The sequence below is a fragment of the Bidens hawaiensis genome, unplaced genomic scaffold (assembly GCF_021521415.1).
Source record: "Bidens hawaiensis isolate Kalapana, Puna unplaced genomic scaffold, B.hawaiensis_p1.1 tig00014140_1, whole genome shotgun sequence".
Lineage (NCBI taxonomy): Eukaryota > Viridiplantae > Streptophyta > Magnoliopsida > Asterales > Asteraceae > Bidens > Bidens hawaiensis.
The window spans coordinates 619,917-642,238 of NW_027492217.1; the positions used below are offsets into that span (position 1 = coordinate 619,917).

At 40.5% G+C, this 22,322-nt stretch overlaps 2 pseudogenes across 1 annotated transcript; one reads left to right on the forward strand and one right to left on the reverse strand.

Annotated features, from left to right (window-relative positions):
• The first annotated feature begins 1,703 nt into the window (after window positions 1-1,703).
• Window positions 1,704-18,585, forward strand: LOC143545990 (uncharacterized; annotated as a pseudogene). Its single transcript, XR_013137537.1, has 21 exons — window positions 1,704-1,727; window positions 2,141-2,255; window positions 13,760-13,809; window positions 13,907-13,990; window positions 14,064-14,223; window positions 14,318-14,433; window positions 14,512-14,640; window positions 15,009-15,080; window positions 15,160-15,255; window positions 15,345-15,422; window positions 15,509-15,637; window positions 15,712-15,888; window positions 15,976-16,179; window positions 16,265-16,564; window positions 16,636-16,681; window positions 16,759-16,972; window positions 17,054-17,436; window positions 17,516-17,744; window positions 17,801-17,917; window positions 17,999-18,072; window positions 18,185-18,585. The product of XR_013137537.1 is annotated as an uncharacterized LOC143545990 (transcript).
• A 1,268-nt stretch (window positions 18,586-19,853) lies between these two features.
• LOC143545977 (pentatricopeptide repeat-containing protein At1g43980, mitochondrial pseudogene) lies at window positions 19,854-21,755 on the reverse strand (annotated as a pseudogene).
• Window positions 21,756-22,322: the final 567 nt, after the last annotated feature.

The following is a 22,322-nucleotide window of genomic DNA, read 5'->3' on the forward strand; positions in this document are numbered from 1 at the left end:
GATGACATCAAAAGTGAAATTATCATAAATAATCATGTATATATATATGTATTTAATAAGTTAAGCTTATTGAAATTTCAATTTTAAATTAATCTTCCCTCTTCAAAAAATAATGTCATTTCTTATAAAACCTTAATATTAATTAACTAATATAATATATTTAAAACCTTATTAAAAATCAATGTGAAAGTGACTCTTTTTTTTGACACCAAACGAACATTGACCATTTTAATATTAAAATATAAAAGTCTAAAAACCAAAAGAAGAAGTAATTTCATTATTATATAATAACAAAAGAAGATGCAATTTCAACATTTATAAATGACTTGTTATTCTTTTAGAAAATTTTGTTAATTCTTCTCAATGTTATACGCATGTGGGCCTTGCATTCACATCTTGCATAACCTCAGTTTCTTGATTTTTTTGTGTAGTCTTTTTTAGGCTCTGATTTTCCTTCACGAGGACAAAAAAAATCACGTCTTTTCATATCTCATTTCTTGTTCACAAATCTCCCTTTTTGAATGGAAAACCCATTCGTTCTTGCATAATTTCGATAAAAAAACAAGAGCCTTTTCTTCACTTAGAAAACATTGACCAACGAATAGTTCCTCACAAATTTTTTTCTTGTTTTCACTTTGTTCTTCAATAACATCTTCTTCAACAGGAAACTCATTCAAATCCAAAAGAACACGTCCATCCATTTGCAGAATAATAGTAATGCTTTATATTATTTGATCTTAAAAAATTATATAGAAAAGTAATAAAAGGTGTTGTTTAATAGCAAATACTTATAAAAAAATGACGGGAAATTATAATAGATGAAATAGTAATTTTAGAGGCAATTTAGTAGTCATCAATGAAGAAAAGATTTAGGAGGAAACAATAGGACGTTAAACATAGTAATCTATATTACATATAAAACATATAAGAGGGACAAAATAGTAATTGTCACCCACTTGTAAAATTTTATGAATCACCTCCGGACGACCTTCCAATTCATCTCAGGCTACACTCTCCGGCGACACAGTTAATTTCAATTAATATGAAATCACTACAATTGAATGGCCATCCCAAACGTCCATTACCACACTTTCCCTTAGAAATCAATTTGTATTTTCAATCATCACATTCAGTCCAATCGCTCCTATCATCTTCATCTTCACACAAAAGAAAGAACCCATTGACAATGGCAATACAAATTCGTCATCCCTAAACTCAAACGAGATCTCACCGCGTGCAAGTTCTCTGGCACAATCGACATCCGCCTTGAAATCCTTGCCAATACAAAATTCGTCGTCCTCAGTTCCGCCGACCTCCAAATTGATTCCAAATTCGCCCGCTTTCAATCCTGTTCAAAGGTATTATTATTATTGATGATTTTAGGGACATGAGGCTGTGAAGATGAGGTTTTGTGTTGGAGTTCGGTGAGAATTTGCCTCATGGTTCTGGTGCTTCTCTGTTTATTATGTTTGATGGCACCTTCAATGATCAAATGAAAGGATTTTACAGATGGTAAATATTTTATTTTAGGTTTGATAAGTGTTATATTTTGGATGAATGATTAATTCATAATTCATAAGCTAAGTAGCATGGGACATATTTCTTTATGGGGAGTATGTTTCTTTTTTTATTTTTTATTATTATTATTTTTAAATGCACGCATCAGGAGCGTAAAATGCGTGATGCGCATAGGATAGTGCACTATGTATTGCATCATGCTTGATCGGGTATGATTCGCTCATTTTTTAGTTGAAGTGAGTTTCTACATAGGTTACTGGATTTGAACAACTAAAAGCCCATGGCTGATTACAGTTAACATGGCAACCATTTGTTATGGTTTTTTAAGCTCTTTTAGCTGATTCCGCCCCATTGAAAAGAAAAAACATAAGCCTCGCTAAAGGTCTAAATTTATTACTCAAAATAAATAAATGAGTTTATCTGTGTTTCGCTTGTATTGTATTTTTTTAGTCCTTTTTTTTAAATTACATTGGTAATCTCTGTTGCTTATAAATACATACCCAAATGGCTTGGGTCTTGATGATGTAACTAAGGGCGATGTGCAGGTTAATATTGTTCATATTCAGATGATTCATTATAAACTTGTTTTGTTAAATTTGCATTTGTGTGCTTTTGGTTTCAGGTAATGCTCTATTATTTAAAGAATTTGGATGTCTTTGTGCACTTGAGTAGTATTTCTACAGTTGGAGACGATCAATATAAACTATGCAGACAGATCGATCTGAGAACATCAACATGTAAGCCATTTAATGTACACACACATTCTATTCCCTAAATAAATGCTTCAGGCTTTTAATTTCTTGGCATGGTATCTTTTATTATGAACTTCATACTGAAAAATCAACCAGCCACCACATAAAGAAACTACCAGGTGGTCACTCAAGCCATTACTATTCTTGTTGGGTTTAGATCTCAAGGAAAGAATGTGGCATAACAACAATTGCGTACTCACCTGATGGCAGGGGTTAAAGTAGGGGTCACTTCGATTGAAGCGGATGGAGGGGTAGGCCGGGCGAACACAAACAGAGCATGTTCGTGTTCGCTCGTCTAACTTTAACGTATCAAATAATTAATTAAATGAATGGGGTTTTCATGTTAATGTTTGTTCGTTATAGTATAATCGAATACTTCACAGAGCTAAAACTAGCTAAAAAGTATTGTGAATAACAGTGTGTTGGGTCTCAAAAAACATTAAAACTACCAAGTTGTAACGGGCCCAAAATTTTTAAATGAATATATTTACGAATGTAAATGATCAAACGTAAACTAACGAATGTAAATGAACGAGCATAAAACGAATTCAAATGAACATACCTAAATGAATAAATAAATGAACAGGACATGTGTTTATTTCTTTGTTTAACTAAATGAACAACAATTATTGCTCATGTTCGTTCATGCCCCCAATGACATTTGTTTTCATCAGTGAAAAATTGGATTCTTGTTATATAATAATCTATCTATGCATCTGTTTGTATATTAGCCGTTTCTTACTCTCTTTCATAATTTTCCCAACCTGCTCCTCTAATTTTGACATCTTGTTCTTTTCAGATATTAAGTTAATAAAGCACCGAGAAAGATTTGAAATTGAAATCTTAAGTTGGAAGCTATTATAGACCAACGAGTAGTTTTCTGCATGACATTTTTGCACTTTGTAATGTCAGGGTTACTTGATAATGTACCATAACATCTTTCACATAAACCACATTATATGCTTTCTTGCTCAGATATACTCTATTTCTGGTTATAATCAAGTTATTATTATTTTTTTAGTGTAGTCATCTCTGAATGCTTCACCTTCAAATCTTAACCGGTGACCACTTTCTGCATCTTTCTCCTATTTACATGGCTGTTTGGATATGGAACCATTTTCTGGGCCTCTTATTTTTCTAGATATTTTTCTGTCATGTTCATCAGGTTACTTTTTTTCCCCTTATCTATTTTTTTTGTCATAGGTTGTTTACTGATTTGAGGGTTTTATGTTTCAGATTTGGTTTTTGATTCCATGCTCAAAAAATCCCCCTCAAACCAGCAAACTGCCAAAACTATCCATTTTGGCCGTTCCAGCAAACCCAGACAATCCAATCGGTTCATTTTTGTTTTTGTAAAAAACGTAGTTACCAGTTCAGCTCAAAATTTTATCAAACCGCCCAGACGACCCGAACGAACTGCGAACAACCTATGATCTGTCTTACGGTTCAGCTAAAAATTTTATCAAACCGGCCGGACGACCCGAACGAACCGTGAACAACCTATGATCTGCCTAACGATTCAGCTAAAAATTTTATCAAACCGGCCGGACGACCCGAACAAACCGTGAACAACCTATGATCTGCCTAAGCCTGGAAAAGCGGGTCGGGCAGGTCAAGTAATGGGTAAAAACAGGTTTGGGTCAAATGGGTTGTTTTAAAAGCCTGGAAGAACGGGTCGCCCGGTTCAAGTAATGGGTGAAAGCAGGTTCGGGCCAAATGGGTTGTTCTAAAAAGTATCAATTTGGTTAACGGTAAAATGGGCTTTCGCCAAAATGGGGTGAGGTTGAAACGGGTTGTTATAGATACAAAATTTATATATATCAGCCACCATATGTTTTTTTTCGTGTTTGTTTAATATTATTGATGTGATATAATCTTTGTTATGTTTGTTTATAGACTGCCCAACAGATCACAATTTCCTGGTGTTCAAACTGGATATCAAAGAAATATTCTTGTTAAAGGGCGGTCAAAACGAAGCTTGTGGTTCGAAACGCACACTTTCCTTTGAGTTTATGATACTCGGAAGTCCTTAGCTAAGTAGGTTTTTAGTCTTTGGCTGATAACATTTATATATTTTCTTAATGTGCTGTTCATTTTTTAATGTCGAAACGTATGCACACTCTCACCAAAACCGACATGCTTGGTTATGTGAAAGTTATCACAAAAAACTAAATGAACAAGAGTTTCTTGTTCGTGTTTGTTAAGATGAATTAAATTATTCTCTTTTTGGCTAATATTATTGTCTAAAATTTCATTTCTTGGTATCGTAAACTATACGTAATCCAAATTTTACTATCGCAAATGTCGGTAACATAACGAGCCGCTACTAACTGAATCACAATTGTGTCCCCGCCGCAACGCGCGGGCACTCTTACGAGTAATTATTAAGAATTGAATATAATTAATATGAAATTAAAGTTTCAATAAGAATACTCACCTAATTAATGTTTCTTACATGTGCCCTTAGAGACATGTTAGAAAATCCCGTTATAATATATATAATTGTGCTCAACAACAACTTCTTACACGTCTACAGCGGGCATTACAATCTTCAATCAAATCAGAACACATGCCATGGACACCAAACCTACCACAACTACAATATTTTTCTCCACTAATGCTAATTACACAATGTGGTGTACACATTTGTTGTGGTGGTGCTCTGAATTTACATACTCTTATATCACTTTGTGGAGCCTTTTCACCTGTTTATCCGAAAATTATAATGTTGATTACCGAGTTTACGTAAAATATGTTATATAATAAAGTTATTAGATTAAAAGTACGACCGCAATAGCACACCCAAACCAACATTGAAGAAACACTAAGTGACCCCGGCAGATTACGGATAATCTTAGGGTCAAGTAGATGTTTCCCACGAGGGTTAGGTCCGGCAAAGATGGTTATTCTTCTGATGACCTGCAAAACAGACACCGTGAGCTCGTCACTGAGAAGGGGGGGTACCTCCTTGTGACCACCCTCCGGCGTGAGAATCAGACTAGATTGCTCTGAATATAAATGTATATTAAGAGAAATAGCTAGATAAGATAATATCAGATGATATGTGATAAGATGTGATGGTATAAGATGTATTCATACCGTTCCAAGGTGTTGGAGTATTTATAGCCGAAGGTAGGTTTTCAAGCAGGTACAGCCAGCTGTATAATATTCCTTTTCTACCAACTGTGGGCTACGCACGTGCCATGCTGGTGGTTGGTGGGTAGGCAGCGGCTGATAGTGACATGGCCGGCTGTGTACTATTCCTTTTCCACCAACTGCAGGCTATGTACGTGCCACGACAAGGGTTGGTGAGTAGGCAGCGACTGATAGTGACATTTTGTACTAGAGCGTGCTCCTCGTCGTACTGCTGTCAGTGAGCTGTCACCCTGTGATTGGTTCATGGGCTGCTTTGGTTAGATCTTGTCTATTTTGTCCATACCTTGGCAGGTATAGTACAAAAGATCTTCCAGAAGCATACGGACTGGCTCATTTGGGCGGGAGTATTCCCGCCTTGCTCATTCCTTCAGGTGACACTGAATTATTGAGAGTTAGTGCCTTGTGCGTGTAGCCTTGCTATTAGTGCGGGTAGCCTTCCCTGATGGCTTGTATCCGCAGCTGCGGGAACAGGCGGGGTACTTCACCATTGGGAGGCTTTTCCTGCGGGAACAGCTGGCGTACTGCGCGTAAGGTCTTCATCTCTCTGAGCATGGTGGGTCCTGCGGAACCAGTTGGTCTTTGCGCAGACGTCCCTCTTCAAGGTGAGTCTTGCGGATCCAACTGGGCCCTGCTGGGACCTACCTCTTCAAGTCCCCCCCAGTCCAATGTTCTTCTCATGAATTGTTAATTAGTGAGGTGAACTTTTGGACTTAAGCAAGGGGTTTTGAAAAGGGTTTGTAGTTTTAAGGTTTTCCGTGGGGATTCTTCCCGCGGTTTTCCTAATGTCACGTGCAGAAATTCCCGACTTTTCTGCTTGATCTTTGGGTATGATGCGGGTAGGTGTGTAACCTCCTCGCAAGTCAGGAGCGTTGAGTTTCACTTGTGTAGATTCTCCACGAGGTTTAGGTAGTTTTAGACATAGTGATCAATTATGTTAAACAACCAATTCCATCTTGGAGCTTCAAACAATCTAGTTCTCAACGTTCCCGCTATGCGGGGATGTTATTTCCCTTTCCACAAGCATGGCCCAGAAGATCCTTCTTGGTTTTAATTCCCTGCAAGTGCTAAGTATGTGAAGGGTTTCGCCTTGACACTGTACCCGCACTCGTCTTATAGTTACTTGACTTCCAAGGTATTATTGGCTTCAATTCCCTGCAGGTGCTAAGTATGTGAAGGGTTTCGCCTTGACACTGTACCCGCATTTGTCTTACGGTTTCTTGGTTACCAAGGTATTCTTGGCTTCAATTCCCTGCAGGTGCTAAGTATGTGAAGGGTTTCGCCTTGACACTGTACCCGCACTTGTCTTACGGTTTCTTGGTTACCAAGGTAAGGGGGTATATTCCCTCTTATTTTTGAATCTTTGAATCTTTTTGAAATTCGAAGAGTTGGTGAAAGGATAAGAACAGTCCAAACTGTTGAAGGGATGTTAGCGTCGTCCGACGGTTTCTCCTGACAGTTTCAGGACGTGCAGGAAGTTATGGCGACGTGACTAAATATATGGTCATTCCAGACGCTTTTTCAGGCGCGTGGGCGCGAGTTTTCGGGCGCGTGGGCGCGAATTTTACGGCACGCGTCCTGTCGACAACTGTTGCCAGCTTGCTTTCCACGTGTCGTTGTCTCATTGTGTCTGCGCTTTTCCCTCTCCCCCGCATTAAATTCATCGCATTCATTGCGATGGGTATATAAAGGGGGAAGAGGATGCATCTCAACTCACACTTTCACTTCTTCTTCTAAGCGATTTCCGGCGAATACTCTAACTTTTGTCGAGCATTCTCCTGAAATCGTTCTTCTTTCCAACCTCAACATGTCTTCTACTCATGATCCTGAGGTTACTGCCGAAGAGTCCGACGTATACCCTGAGAACCCAATGTCCGCGTCTGACAAGGACGATAAGAGTACTGCTGGCGAGTGCCAGTGTGCTCTTTCCGTCGACCTTTATCAGTAATTGTCAAGAAGTTCATGCTTGAGCCTTTCGAGCCTGAGTTTCCTGAGCCTCACCAGACGGTGTACGATGCCCCCAAGGGCAAGATAGGGGTGTATGCTGCATTCTTCATCTATGGGAATCTCAGGTTCCCATTGACGAAGTTTGTGTACCGTGTTTTGGAGAAACACGGTGTACACTTAACGGAGGTGCACCCGATGGCGATCGCAAAGGTTCGCCACTTTGAATGGGTGTGCCACATTCTGGGCGTTGAGCCCCGCGTCGACCGCCTGATGACCTTCTATTCCTGGAGGTGCATCCAGGGCTGGTACACCTTGATCACTCGGATCAAGGGTTTGAAGATCTGTGCTACCGAGCGCAGTATTCGGTCTTGGAAGCAGGAGTTCTTCTATATCTCTGCCCGTGTCGTCCCTATTGCGATGACATTCAAGAACGGGAGGGCACTCCCCAACCTTCACGCCTCCAACTACCAGGAGGCGGAATGGTTTACCAAGATCTCCCAGATCCAGACTCCGGTTTACCGCTTTGCGGAGTCTGGGATGGTGATGCTCGGGATGAGCCGGGTATGGAAGGATGCCGGTTCTGGGACGCCGCAAGTACCTATCATCCTTGAATACGGTTCGAATTCTATTCCCTATGGTATGCTCCATCTCTTTTTGCTGATTTAGGGTTTTTCTTCTAACTGTTTTTCTGTTTATTTTCAGAGGGGAACAACTTGCAGTCGCTTCTGCAACCGCGTGAGAGCGGTGGTCCCGCTCGGCTGGGTACTCGTGCTCTTGATGAGAACGAGTTGCCCATTTTGGAGCGAACGGCGGATAGGTTCGTGGAGGTCTACCCGCCGGGCCACGAGATTTTGAGCGCCACGCGGCCAAGTAAGGGATTCTTTAACCCTCGCCCTCTTCATGCTCAAACCTCTGCTGGAGTTTCCCTAATTTTATCATCTTCTGATGAGGGATCCGCAGATGGGCCTTTCTTCGTGAGGAAGAAGAAAGCTGCCGGCGTGAAGGGCAAGGCGAAGGTCGCCTCCACCGCCGATCAGGGAAATCGGTCCGACTCGGAGACCGAAAGTGAGGAGGCGGCGGGGAACCCTGGTGAGACCATTGTCACGGGGGTTGGGACAGCTGTCACCTCCGAGCAACCAAGCGTTACAACGGTAACTGGCATGAAGAGGCCAGTTCCATCGGGTTCGTCCCCGCCCGTCAGAACCTTCAAGCTTAAGAAAACTCGTAAGTATACTTTTTATTTATCTTACCTGCAATTCTTTCCACCATTGCTTTTAATATTTTATCTTCATGCAGGCGTGGATGCAACCGCATTCCAAAGTGGTGCGGGAAGGAGCAGTTGTGGACCCACGACGGTAGGTTTGGTCAACCTACCCGAGGCGATGACCCAGGCAGCTGCGCCTGTTTGTAGTGTTGGTTCAGTTGCTCATCCCGTTGAGGCAACTGTTCCAATTGTGACGTCATCTCCGCCGGCTGTCAGTGCCATATTCACTGCATCCTTCACTGAGCCGGCGGTGATTCTTTCTGCGGGCTCCTCCGCAGCGGCGGCCACGGTTGTGAGTTCACCTCCAGTGAGTTCACCTCCGATGGTCTCTACCGCGGCGGCTTCAACCGTGCCTCCGGCACCGGCGACTACCTCGTCCCCGGCCGGTTCATCAGGTATGTTCAGGGTTGGGGCTTCTAGCCAATCTCTGCCTCCTTCCCATCTGCCTGACCTCTTGGATGGATATCCCTTAGGTTCGGGTGATGGGTGATGGGTTTGGCGGCTACCGGCCTGTTGTCGACCCTACAGGTGCGTAAGGTTATTTTGGCCTATTATCTTTTTTTTTTCTTTTTTTTTATCATTTTTTCCTAACCGCTTTTTGTTTTTACAGTTTCGGATTCCAATGAGGTGTATGTTCCACGGTGGAACATCCGCCGGGGAACAACCCTTCGAACGGCTGTGGACTGCGTCGAGTGGGCGCGTCATGCAGTCCAAGTGGTGCGTTGGGGGAAGCCATGTCTAGCTACCAGGAGGGTAGGCTGACGAATGAGCTTCGGATTCTCCTTGCCCGGATGCAGCCGCGCGTCGAGTTGCTTTGTCGTGAAAACGACAAGTTAAAGGCGGCGCGTAGCCAGGAAGTGGCTCAGGCGCGGGCTATCCGGGAGGAGAACAGGAGACTTGCCGCCATTGCTGCGGAGAAGGAAAAGGCCTTCAAGGCCCTCGAGGTTGAAGTTCAGGCCCGGCTCGAGGCCCGTTCCAAGGCTACCCAAGCTGTTAACGAACAGCTTACGTTGGCTAAGGAAACTGCGCGGAACGCGACCGAGAGGGTCACCAGAGCTGAAGCCATTGCTGAGCCTTTGCGCGTTGAGAATGAGGAGCTTAAAGCCAAACTAGAGAGGCTTCAGCAGGCTCATGATGCTTTGGCTTTAGAAGATGCCAAAAAGCTCCAAGAGATCTTGGACCAGAGAGGTATGCTTGACCACACTGAGCGTAAGCTGAAGGGCGTTGAAGAGGCTGCTGCTAAGGAAGTGTTGCTTGCCAACCTTAACAAAAATGAAGCCGAACGCGCCCGTGACCAAGCTCAAGCTGCCCTCCAGAAGCTCTGATTACCAAGGAATGGCTTCTACGAGAAGCGTTGTCGCAGGTATGCGTAGTTTCATAATATCTTTACGCTTTTCTTTATACTTAGAAAAGTTTTTGATACATATATTTTTTTTTGTAGGTTGTGCATCGGATCTTCACGAACACATCTTATGACGATGCCATGAGCGCAGCCCTCAACGCTTCCCATGAGGATGGGGAAAAGGCTGGTTTCTTGCTTGGTCTGGGGTTTGTTGAGAAGGGCATCCCGCCTTCCAACTTCCCTCTTTATGATGTGGACACTGAAGCTACTTACGACCAAGCAGTGAACCAGTATGCTGCCTTCCCGCATCCGGTGGTGGAGAAAGTGAACGAAATTGCTGCTGCTGATGATGGGCTAACTATTCTCAAGACTTTCCTTGAACCGCCACAGCCAACTGATGGTGCGGGTTCGAGTGGGTTTGGAGGGAGTGGTCCTGAAGTTTGAACCTTGAGATCCCTTCCCACCGTTAGGATAGATTTACATTACTGTAGGCGGGTAGATACCTGGCCATTCTTGTAATGTTTGAATTTTTTATGAAATATAAATGTTTGTGTAGTAGGACCGTCACTTTCACTTGATGACTTGCTTTATAAACGTTATATGACTTGCTCATGCATATTATAGTTTAATTTGGCATTTTTTTTGCCTCATAAACAATATATGATTCGCTCGTGCATACTTTAGTTTAACTTAGCAATTTTCCAAGTGTTTTGGATAAGTTAACCTTTCGACGCGTGGTTGTCAATAGGTTAGTGTTCAGTTTCCTCTATTATGATTGTGCGGGTAGGACCGTCACTTTCATTTAGTGGGATGACCAAACTTCACCTATAACTGACCTGCGTGAAGGTTTTCCTCATCTTTTCCTTAGAAATTTTGCCGTTTTTTGTGTTTATGCGGGTTTTGCCGCCTTCCACACGCAACGACTTACTTCCCCACTTATTTATGCGGTGAATACCGGCATATCAGTGTGGTCAGATCATAAGTATAAATGTAAGACCATCAGCGTCAATGTGATAAGGAGAATCATTTCCATTAGAAGTGGCTCTATGCCTTTTCTTTACAAGTTTGGAATTGATCTACATGCAGCCTGTGTAATTGAGCTCCCTTCCATGTTCTTGGGATGGGGGTGTCATCGAGCCTTTCGAGCCGATATGCACCTGGTTCGGAATCTCGTTGTTTACGCAGTATGTAGTCTCCAACATTGAAGCTGCAGTTTCATCCGTGTTTTCCCCAACTGGGGTTCTACACGCATTAGCCTGCTTAGCGTCCATTACGCCATGAGGTGAGTGAGTTTCCCATTTCTGACGAATGCTTCGACGACGTCCTTCAAGGCTACGCATTCCTCCGTGGTGTGGCCTTTTGTCCTGTGGAAGTCACAGGATTTGCTTTGATCAGCGTTTGGACCCTGTCGGATTATTGGAGCCTCTGGCCATGGGAGCCTCTCGGTGGCAAATATCTCGGTGACGCTTTTGGTGAGTGGCGTCCATCTGGAGTTCCGGTTCGATGACTGCATGTTATCCTTTCTGCCTAACCGAGGGTGCGAGCCGGATGAGGTGCCAAAGTTTACCCTTGACTGCCAAATACCAAGCTTCCTCTTTTTGTTTTGTCGGGCGGTAAGGACGTTGTTTTCTCTTGTTTTTTGAGTGTAGAGGTTTGTACTATGGGGAAGATCTCTACCCAGTTGCTTTTCCGTTTCCGCGAAGCGTTTAGCTGCTGTCATGATGGCATCCCACGTGGATGGCATGCCATCTTTACCCGTTAAGGTGCGGATGAGCTCTGGGTCTTCCGCGCCCTGGATGAAAGCAGCGCGGACAAGATCTTCGCTAATAGTGCCCAGACTTAGCTTCTTTGAATTGAAGCGCGTGATGAAGTCTAGTAAAGACTCATCTTCCTCTCGGATGCAGTTGAGGATCGTCCATTGCTCTTCGGTATACTTTCTTTGTTGACTGAAGTGTTGGCTGAACTTTTGCTAGAAGTCTGCCCAATCGTAGATGTGGTGGACCGGTAGACGGTCGAACCACGCTCTGGCTGCCCCAACAAACGTCATTTGGAACATGTAACACCACGTGGGTTCCGTCCAATTGCTGACGGTTGCCCCCGCTATGAATCTGTTCAAATGATCGTCTGGGTCAGATATACCATCATATGTGCCTATGTTGGACATTTGTTTGGCACTTTTCGGGGCAATTGCTTCCGCAATGTCCCTTGCAAATTTGGACGTTCCCGCATTTGCAACTGTTGGTCTGAAGGTTTTAGAGAAGTCACGTGGGTTTCCACCCGCGTTTTTTGGTTTAAAGGTTTCTCCAAAATTTCTTCTGTGGAAATCTGCTTGTTTACGCTTCCCTTTCGCCCTATGGCGCGGGTTTGCGTCACTGTCAGATTCTTCCCAATCTTTATCATACTCGCACTCATTACTCATGTTGAGCTGTTGTCGAGTGCTTCCGAATTCGTAGCCTGTTGGAGTGAACGTAAGCGTTCATCCAACTCAGCTTGGAATTCCTTCTGACGTGCTTCCGCCCACGCTTTAACTTGATCAAGTTTTTGGCGGGGGAGCCTCGTCTGTTGTCTCTCCAACTGGGTATCGGTGAATCACAGGGGAGGATTATTTACTGCACTTGCCCCGGCTTGGGTAACCGAGGTAGTGTTCGTAAAAATTGTGTACTCGTCGGTGTTCCCCCCAGTAGCTGGGGTTGTGGTTACCGGAGTTTCTTGGTCACTCGTTGGCCTTGGCATCGGAGTAACCTTAACCATCTTTCCAGAGGTTTTGAAAAAACTGAAAATTAGTTCTAGCTTTGTCCCACGGATGGCGCCAATGAAGAAACACTAAGTGACCCCGGCAGATTACGGATAATCTTAGGGTCAAATAGATGTTTCCCACGAGGGTTAGGTCCGGCAAAGATGGTTATTCTTCTGATGACCTGCAAAACAGACACCGTGAGCTCGTCACTGAGAAGGGGGGGTACCTCATTGTGACCACCCTCCGGCGTGAGAATCAGACTAGATTGCTCTGAATATAAATGTATATTAAGATAAATAGCTAGATAAGATAATATCAGATGATATGTGATAAGATGTGATGATATAAGATGTATTCATACCGTTCCAAGGTGTTGGAGTATTTATAGCCGAAGGTAGGTTTCCAAGCAGGTACAGCCAGCTGTATAATATTCCTTTTCTACCAACTGTGGGCTACGCACGTGCCATGCTGGTGGTTGGTGGGTAGGCAGCGGCTGATAGTGACATGGCCGGCTGTGTACTATTCCTTTTCCACCAACTGCAGGCTATGTACGTGCCACGACAAGGGTTGGTGAGTAGGCAGCGGCTGATAGTGACATTTTGTACTAGAGCGTGCTCCTCGTCGTACTGTTGTCAGTGAGCTGTCACCCTGTGATTGGTTCATGGGCTGCTTTGGTCAGATCTTGTCTATTTTGTCCATACCTTGGCAGGTATAGTACAAAAGATCCTCCAGAAGCGTACGGACTGGCTCATTTGGGCGGGAGTATTCCCGCCTTGCTCATTCCTTCTTCAGGTGACATTACTGAATTACTGAGAGTTAGTGCCTTGTGCGTGTAGCCTTGCTATTAGTGCGGGTAGCCTTCCCTGATGGCTTGTATCCGCAGCTGCGGGAACAGGCGGGGTACTTCACCATTGGGAGGCTTTTCCTGCGGGAACAGCTGGCGTACTGCGCGTAAAGTCTTCATCTCTCTGAGCATGGTGGGTCCTGCGGAACCAGTTGGTCTTTGCGCAGACGTCTCTCTTCAAAGTGAGTCTTGCGGGTCCAAGTACGCGCATCCCATGAAGACTTGAATATTGAAGTCAGGGGTTTAACAGAGGTTGCATGCATGCACATACACGATACACCTGTCTTTTCTATAGTCTTATCGTATATCTTCCCACCAATTGCTTAAATATTATGTAAAATGATGCCAGGTTGAATTGGGATTTGGAAATATTCAAGTTGATGATGTCTTTTTTGTCTCTGGTTATGACATTCGTGGATTGGTAGTTGAGCAGGTAAGTCATCCATGGTGTTTAACCGTTTACCGGATGTGACTTTAGCAAAATTAACTCACAATATTTGTTACAGGGAAACCCTATTTTGGGGGTTCATTTTTATCTGTACTCTGATGATGTTAAAGAAGTCAACTGCCCACAGTGTTTTGGTAATCCGTCTGGTGATAGAACTGCACTTTGTCATGCAATATCTGATGTTGATGGAAAGTTTACTTTCAAGTCAATTCCATGCGGTAGTTTGATTTTCATACCCTTGTTAATTGGTTTAAATGCTTTCTATGTCGGTTTATTATATGTCTGCACTTTGTTTTTGTGATACACTTGCAGGTGTTTATGAACTTATACCTTATTACAAGGGTGAAAATACAGTTTTTGATGTTTCACCTCCCTCTGCCACTATAACTGTTCAACATGATCATGCAACCGTTTCTGAAAAGTTTCAGGTACATCAGTTATGGTTCATTGCTAGGTTTAATTCTTTAATTCAGATAAACTAATGTGTGCATTGCTGAAATTGGCAGGTTACTGGTTTTTCTGTTGGCGGTCGTGTTGTTGATTCTGAAGGCAAAGGAGTCGATGGTGTAAAAATTGTGGTGGATGGTGTTGAGAGGTCTGTCACTGATAAACAAGGATATTATAAGCTTGATCAGGTAAGTTCAGAAATTGCAAATGGTATACATATTCATATTGTATACACACACATATCCATTATGTATGCATACATATATAATTATATATGTCTGTATATTATGCTGACAAGGTTTAGCCCTATATATACACTGTGCAAGAATACATATATATGGATGGCCTTCATGTTAAATTGTTGGTTGAAATTTTGTCAAGTTGGTGGCGTTAAAGGATTTTCTCTTTGTTATTTTATATTTTTAAATAGTTATTTTATATACTTTATACTTGTGATTTGTATTTTTATTCTATAAAAAGTTATTATTTTGCTTGAAGAGTTGAAGCTCTATTTCACATCTTTTTTATGATGTTTACTCTTTGTGCTCTCTTACAGGTTACATCTAAACAATATCTGATTGAAGCGAAAAAGAAGCACTACAAGTTTGACAAATTGACCGACTTCATGGCAAGTGCACCACAAAACTGATGCACATGTGGCATATTTTTTGAGTCTTAGCTCACCTTTAATTTTACCTTTTTTTCAGGTTTTACCAAATATGGCATCAGTTGCTGATATCAAAGCAATCTCTTATGATGTTTGTGGCTCAGTGCATACAGTTGATTCTGGCTACAAAGCAAAAGTATCTCCAACATTCTGTTTCATTACTTATATATATCTATGTCTATATATTCAACTTTTTGTATGCTAACACGTTATACGCTTTTCCAGGTGGCTCTGACTCATGGACCGGATAATGTGAAGCCGCAAATGAAACAAACTGATGATAATGGCTATTTCTGCTTTGAGGTACTTTACATAATCTTCAGTTAAAAGTATTATTTTGTTACAGTGACATGATTTGGAATCACTTAAGTGGGCTTAATTTGTTACAGGTTCCCCCTGGCGACTATCGGTTATCGGCTATTGCAGCTGCACCTGAAACCGCCCCACATCTTTTATTCTCACCACAACATATTGATGTCAATGCCAATGGTCCATTGCTGTCACTGAAATTCTATCAGGTAATTACATCTCAAATTATCAACAATCCTACTCAGCAAATCAGATTCCTTATTGTCCAGTTCTAAAATTTCAGGCACAAGTTAATGTAGGCAGCTCGGTTACCTGCAAAGAAAAATGTGACTCATCTGTTTTTGTTGATCTTGTAAAGTTGGATGCTAAAAGCAATGAAGAAAGGCAGACAGTTGGCTTGACTGGTCAAAGTAGTGAATTTTTATTTCAAAATGTCCTACCTGGAAAATATAAGCTTCAGGTATTGCATTTCAGTTTTTGTCAATTTTTTTTTTCTCTAGAATTAGCTTTAACTTTTATGATACACAAATTATGATGTTTTATATAGATCAAGCACGTTTCTAAAGAAGCTAAATCTGGAGAAGATAATTGGTGTTGGGAACAAAGCTCGGTTTTTCTTAATGTTGGAATCGAAGATGTTAACGGGATTAACTTTGTTCAGAAAGGTTATTGGGTTAACTTAGTTTCCACTCACAATGTAGATGCATATCTGCATCAATCAGATGGGTCCCGCGTGGATCTGAAAATTAAGGTACTTTAGAGCACACATTAAAGTCAACCCTGTACTTTGACTTTGCTTTCATCATATTAATTTTGTTGTTTAATGTTAATTACAGAAAGGTGCGCAGCGCATATGCGTTGAATCACCCGGAGTGCACGAACTTCACTTCGTAAACTCATGTATACTTTTTGGAACCTCACCTGTGAAAATCGACACCGCTAATACCTCGGTACTTCGTTTATTATTATCTTTTTAAAAATCTAGTGGTTGACATTTTGAATGATGAAGGAACCATTATCGATGGCACTACTGCAAAATATGTTAATGAAAACGAACACTCAAATGCAGCTATTTATAAATATGAAGTATGGGAAAATCCTGGAGAAAAACTTGCATTTGGGCCTCAGGATATTCGGTAAATCTTCAAAATTACATGTTATTTTTTGTATTTTAATATTAATATTCTTTTATACTAAACGGTTGCAGGAGTGAAAACGAGAAAAAGATTTTGTTTTATCCTAGACAACATCAGGTAAACGACTCTTGATGTATTATAATTATCATTAATAATCTTTTGGTCAACATTTTCAGTTATTACTGTTTTAATAGGTCAGAGTGGCACAAGGTGGCTGTCAAGCTTCGGTTCCTCTGTTTTCGCCTCCGCTTCCTGATGTTACTATCAGAATCATAGCTTCTGGAGATAGTCAAAATGGTCAAATCAAGAAAAATGAATTGGCCTTTGAAACAACTACAAACGCAGATGGGTCATTCATTGGTGGGCCCCTTTATGATGACATCACTTACCATACCCAAGCTTCAAAGGTTTGAAGTTTTAACCTGCTACTTTAAAAATAAAACAATTTAACGGCTTTTGTAAGTTTTTTTTGTTTTGTGCAAAAATTGCCTGGTTATCATGTAAAGAAAATCGGACCGAATTCCTTTTCGTGTCAAAAGCTCGGTTCATATACATTCTAAAGAGGATTCCAATGATTTATTCCCCGCGGTATTATTGTCATTAAGCGGGGAAGACGGTTATAGAAATAACTCGATATCTGCTGATGGTGGAACTTTTGTATTTGATAACTTGTTTCCCGGAAGTTTTTATCTCCGTCCTCTTTTAAAGGTACTTCCATCTTTATATTTCATGTAAATCTAATTTTTATTTTACTATTTTAATTACTAATTGTTTTGTAAAACTTATGCTTTCTCACCATCCGCACAAGCAGTTGAACTCGGGTCCGGGGAGTCAACAAAAGTCGTATTCCACGCCACACGTGTTGCTTACAGGTATCCTTTATAGTTTATTCTCTTTTATTCATTTTGTATTTTTTATATTGTTATTTAATTAAACGGTGTACATTTTTAGCGCGATGGGTGTGGTTACTCTGTTATCGGGTCTACCAAAAGAAGGCGTTTCAGTTGAGGCCCGTTCTGACACAAAAGGTTATTACGAGGAAACCATCACAGATTCGTTAGGAAATTACCGCCTACGTGGTCTTCACCCCGATACAAGTTACATGATTAAAATAGCAAAAATAAACGGGTTTGGCACGTCTAACATCGAACGCGCTTCCCCAGAATCTGTTGAAGTCAACGTGAGCTACATAACTTATATACATAGTTACATACCTTAGTTATAATTATAAAATAGCTAACACCGCGTACCCTCAGATTTGAATCGGAAGTGGTCGAGGTTGATTTGGAGAAGAATACCCAAGTTCATGTGGGTCCCTTGACATTCAAAGTTGAAGATGATCACCATAAACAGGTTTGTTGTTCTTTGACCATGTAGATGTAACTTTGACCCCGTTGACTTTGACTTTTCTTTTAACCATCGAGTTACTTTTAGGAATTGACTCCGGCACCTGTGTATCCGCTTATTATTGGAGTATTGGTTATTGCATTATTCATCAGCATGCCAAGGTAACCCGAAATCTTTTTATTTATTTATTTTTGAAACCCGGCATTTGTTGCATAAAATATTAAAGACATGACTGTTTATAAAGAATCATGATAATTTGATGGTGATATGCAGATTGAAAGACATGTACCAAAGCAATCCTGGAGCTCAGGGACCCAGTGCATCGACGTGGGTCCCAGTAACGAAGAAAACCGTGCGAAAAAAGACTTACTAGCTCTTTCAGATGCCAAGTTGTAGCAGGATTTAATTTTAGCCATTTTTGTTAAACTAGTCATGTAACCAAGAATAGAAAATGAAGATTTTACAATTTTCTTAAGCTCCATATTTGATGGTAAAGGACTAAGGGATGACCTTTAAAAGTCGCAGCGATAAAATGAATGGATAAGGCGGGTTGGGATGTTACGAAACATCAAATGTGTATTTTAAAATACTTTTGAAGTTTGTATAATGGTTTTTGTAACGTTTCATACCATGAAAAACGTTATAATGGTACCATTACTAATACTAGCAAGTTTGTCTTGCTTGATAAATGTTAAAAGAATCTTGAAAGTTGGTTTTCTTTCATAATCACTTTTGTATACATACTAGGCTAATGGAAAGGCTAAATACTATGATTTGGACATCACCATGGTAATTAAGTTACAGAATATGTCTATGACGAATTGACAATACATATTATGTTGTATGTATGTGTGTGTGCACATGCGTGTATATGCATAGTTAAAATATTTATATTCGATCTGGAGCTTATATAATTAGAGCTATGTTTAAACTCGTGCTTAAATGGGCTTAGCGTGACATGGCAATTGTTCAAATGTCGTACCTTCTCAAATTATGTTGAACTGCAACTACTACTGCATATCTTGTGAAGTCATGACAGGACAAAACCAGTTCCTCATATCAAATAAAGGAGGTAGAATGACTGCTCTCAAACAATTAAAAGCGCCACACGATGCCTAAGTAGATAATCTCGTCATTCTGGGCTCAACTCATTAAATTCCTAATCTCTTATTTGTTAGAATTGTATTACATAGTACAATGGAAGAAAAAGATATATTTAAAACACAACTCCAGCTTTTAGGGTTCTTACTAATCTTGATTTGATTTCTTATGTACTAACAAAAGAATTATACAAATAAAAAAATTAATCTTTCACTTTCATAGTCCACCCAAGATCTTGATTTCTTTACAACCTCCATCCACTCAATTTAATTAGGTATATTGGTTTTTATTAATCCCAACTATCGTCTTTTGGTCACTACCGGTCCCAACTAACGAATTGGCTACTAACGGTCCCAACTTTTAACGTATTTGTTCCTAATGGTCCGCTTCTAACAGAATCCTAACGTCGTTAGTTTCAGGTCGCCAGAAAAACGTTTTTGGCCGGAAAACTCAACATTTTTGTTCCAAGCATCTTGGTAACTTTGTATCGGACCTTGAGGAACCTTTTTCTATTAAAAGCCCCATTTATTGAGGTCGCTGGAAACCCTAGAACCATCGTCGGAATCGGTTGATGGTGCTCAAGTGGTGGTAGTTGGTTGGCGGTGAGTCAATTGGTGGTGCTTGCAGTGTTCGGGTGATTTTTTCCGACAACAACTTTGACTTTTCCGGCCAAAAACGTTTTTTCGAAGACCTGAAACTAACGGCGTTAGGATTCTGTTAGTCGCAGACCATTAGGAACAAATACATTAAAAGTTGGGACCGTCAGTAGCCAATTCATTAGTTGGGACCGGCAGTGACCAAAAGGCAATAGGTGGGATTAATAAAAACCAATATACCATTTAATTAATGATATAGTTAACATATATAACCTTCATCTTCTACATCTTGCATTAATAATCTCAATACTGAGTACACATCTTCCCCACCATGATGAACAACTTCATTTTCCTTAAAAACAAACCAACCATGACCATCTAAACCAATCCAACTGCATCCTACCACTTTCCTAATATTCCTATCTTTCATAACTTTCTTCACCCGAGCCACGCTCTCCCATCTTCCCCTCGCTTCATACGCTTTAACCAACACCATATACGGGAACAAAGACATCGGTTCCAGTTTGACCAACCTCTCAGCCATCCGTTCGGTCAACTCCAAGTCTCCTTGTAACCCATAATAACCTAGAATCAACTTACATAAAACACCATTCATCCTGTTAGGACTCAATGTTGTTATCATCTTCATTGCTTCATTAACTTCTCCTGCACACATCATGATCTCCACAATGAAGGTCAAATGCGTATCGGTTGGTTTGACCCCGTATTTACCCTCCATTGACCGAAATAAAGTCAACCCTTTATCGATCAAACGACCATAAACACAAGCTAATAAAACCCCATTCAGGGTTACTTCATCTGGTGATAACCCTGTTTTGACTAATTCCCCAAAAAGATCAATACACTCCTCTGTTTTACCATTAAACGTCAAACCTAAAATCATTGAATTCCAAGAAACTAAATCTTTAATATCCATTTGATCAAAGATAATCTTTGCAGCATCACACAATCCACATTTACTATACATATCAATAAGCGAGCTTGAAACAACGGGATCCCATTCAAACCCTAACTTCACAACCAAACAATGCAACTCTGTTCCCTGTACAGCTGGCAGAAAGACTGATGCAGAGCTAAGCAAACAGCTGAGTGTGAACTCAGTTGGTTTTATGTTTTTGTTAACCGAAAGAAAAAAAACCTGCATCGCATTCTCCTCGAGTTGATGGTTAGTGAAGCTTGAAATCATTGAATTACAAACAGCTGAATCCCATAAATCAAGATTATCAAAAAGGGTTACCGAATCTTTTATACTTTCAAATTTCGAGAACATGTTGATTGCAGCACTGGAAACAATTGTGTTTGAAAGAAAGCCTGATTTTACTGAAAGACATAAAATTTGTATACCCTTTATTAAATCTTGAACACCAGAACACGCAGTCAATACTGAAGATATTGTATATGCATCGGGTAAATAAGATGTTCTTCTCATTATACAAAACTGGTTATAAGCAAGTTCTTTATGACCCGTTTTACTAAAGCCCGCAATTAGCGAGTTCCATGAAACGACATCTATATTCTCCATATCAAGAAACACACCAAAAGCATAATCTATACTCCCACGCTTACAGTACATATCAATCAATGAGTTCCCAATAATAACTGAAGAAAATTTCATACCTTTAGTTATCAAACTAGAATGAATTTGCATACCGTGACAAACGGACGGGACGAACGACAAAACAATCGAATACGTGTGCCCACTAGGTGTCACTCCAGAGGCAAACATTTCAGTAAACACACTGAGTGCATGATACACAAACCCAGTGGAACAATACCCAGAAATGATCTCGTTCCAGCTCACAACATCTCGTTCAGGCATTTCATCGAACACTTGGCGTGCACTCTTGATATCGCCAAAATCGACGAACACCCGCATGTAAATGTTCCAAGAGAAGACGTTTTTGTGACGTATGTCGTGGAATGCTTGAAGGGTGTCTTTGATTGTTCCGAGTTTTGAGTAAAGATCGAGACAACGGTTGCCTAAAAAGGAGTTGGTGTTGCAGAGACTGAGCTTGATGAGTTGGGCGTGAATGAGTTTCAGAGAGTTTAATGAGAGACAATGGTTTAAGAGGGTTGAGAAGAAGACCATACTCTTTCGTCTTTCATGGCGTCACGTCGTTGCATTTGCATTTACAATAATATCTAAACCCTCTGCACGAGCCTCATATTTATGGTTCTAACCCTGACTTGATGAGTAATACATTACAGTAATAAAAATAATCATATTATAATAAAAAAAGTAAACCATGATAATCATGCAGTGAATGGGCTCGAACCTTAATCTATACTATATATAATGCACAATTAAGACACATGATTTTAAGAGTTTTACACATTTTAATGTATAATATACATGTATAAAAAGGGGTAAACTTGTCTTTTAAACATAATTCAACCAACTTATAAGTTTACCCTTCATCTTTAACCATATTAAATTTTTATTTTAATTTCAAACTAACCACCCTTCACGACTTTTTAAAAGACTATAACTTTTTCGCACTTTAGTGTTTTTGTACAAAAATTGCACCATAAAAACGAGATTTTTATGCTCTTTAATTTGAGTATGATATTATTATAGGTTTTTTAATTTTTTTTTAAAAAAATTGATATGTAACCGAAGGGTGATCAATCCCAGTTTTGATATTTTTAAGTTAAACATATTAGCTCAACCGTTAGTAACGATTTTTTTATTA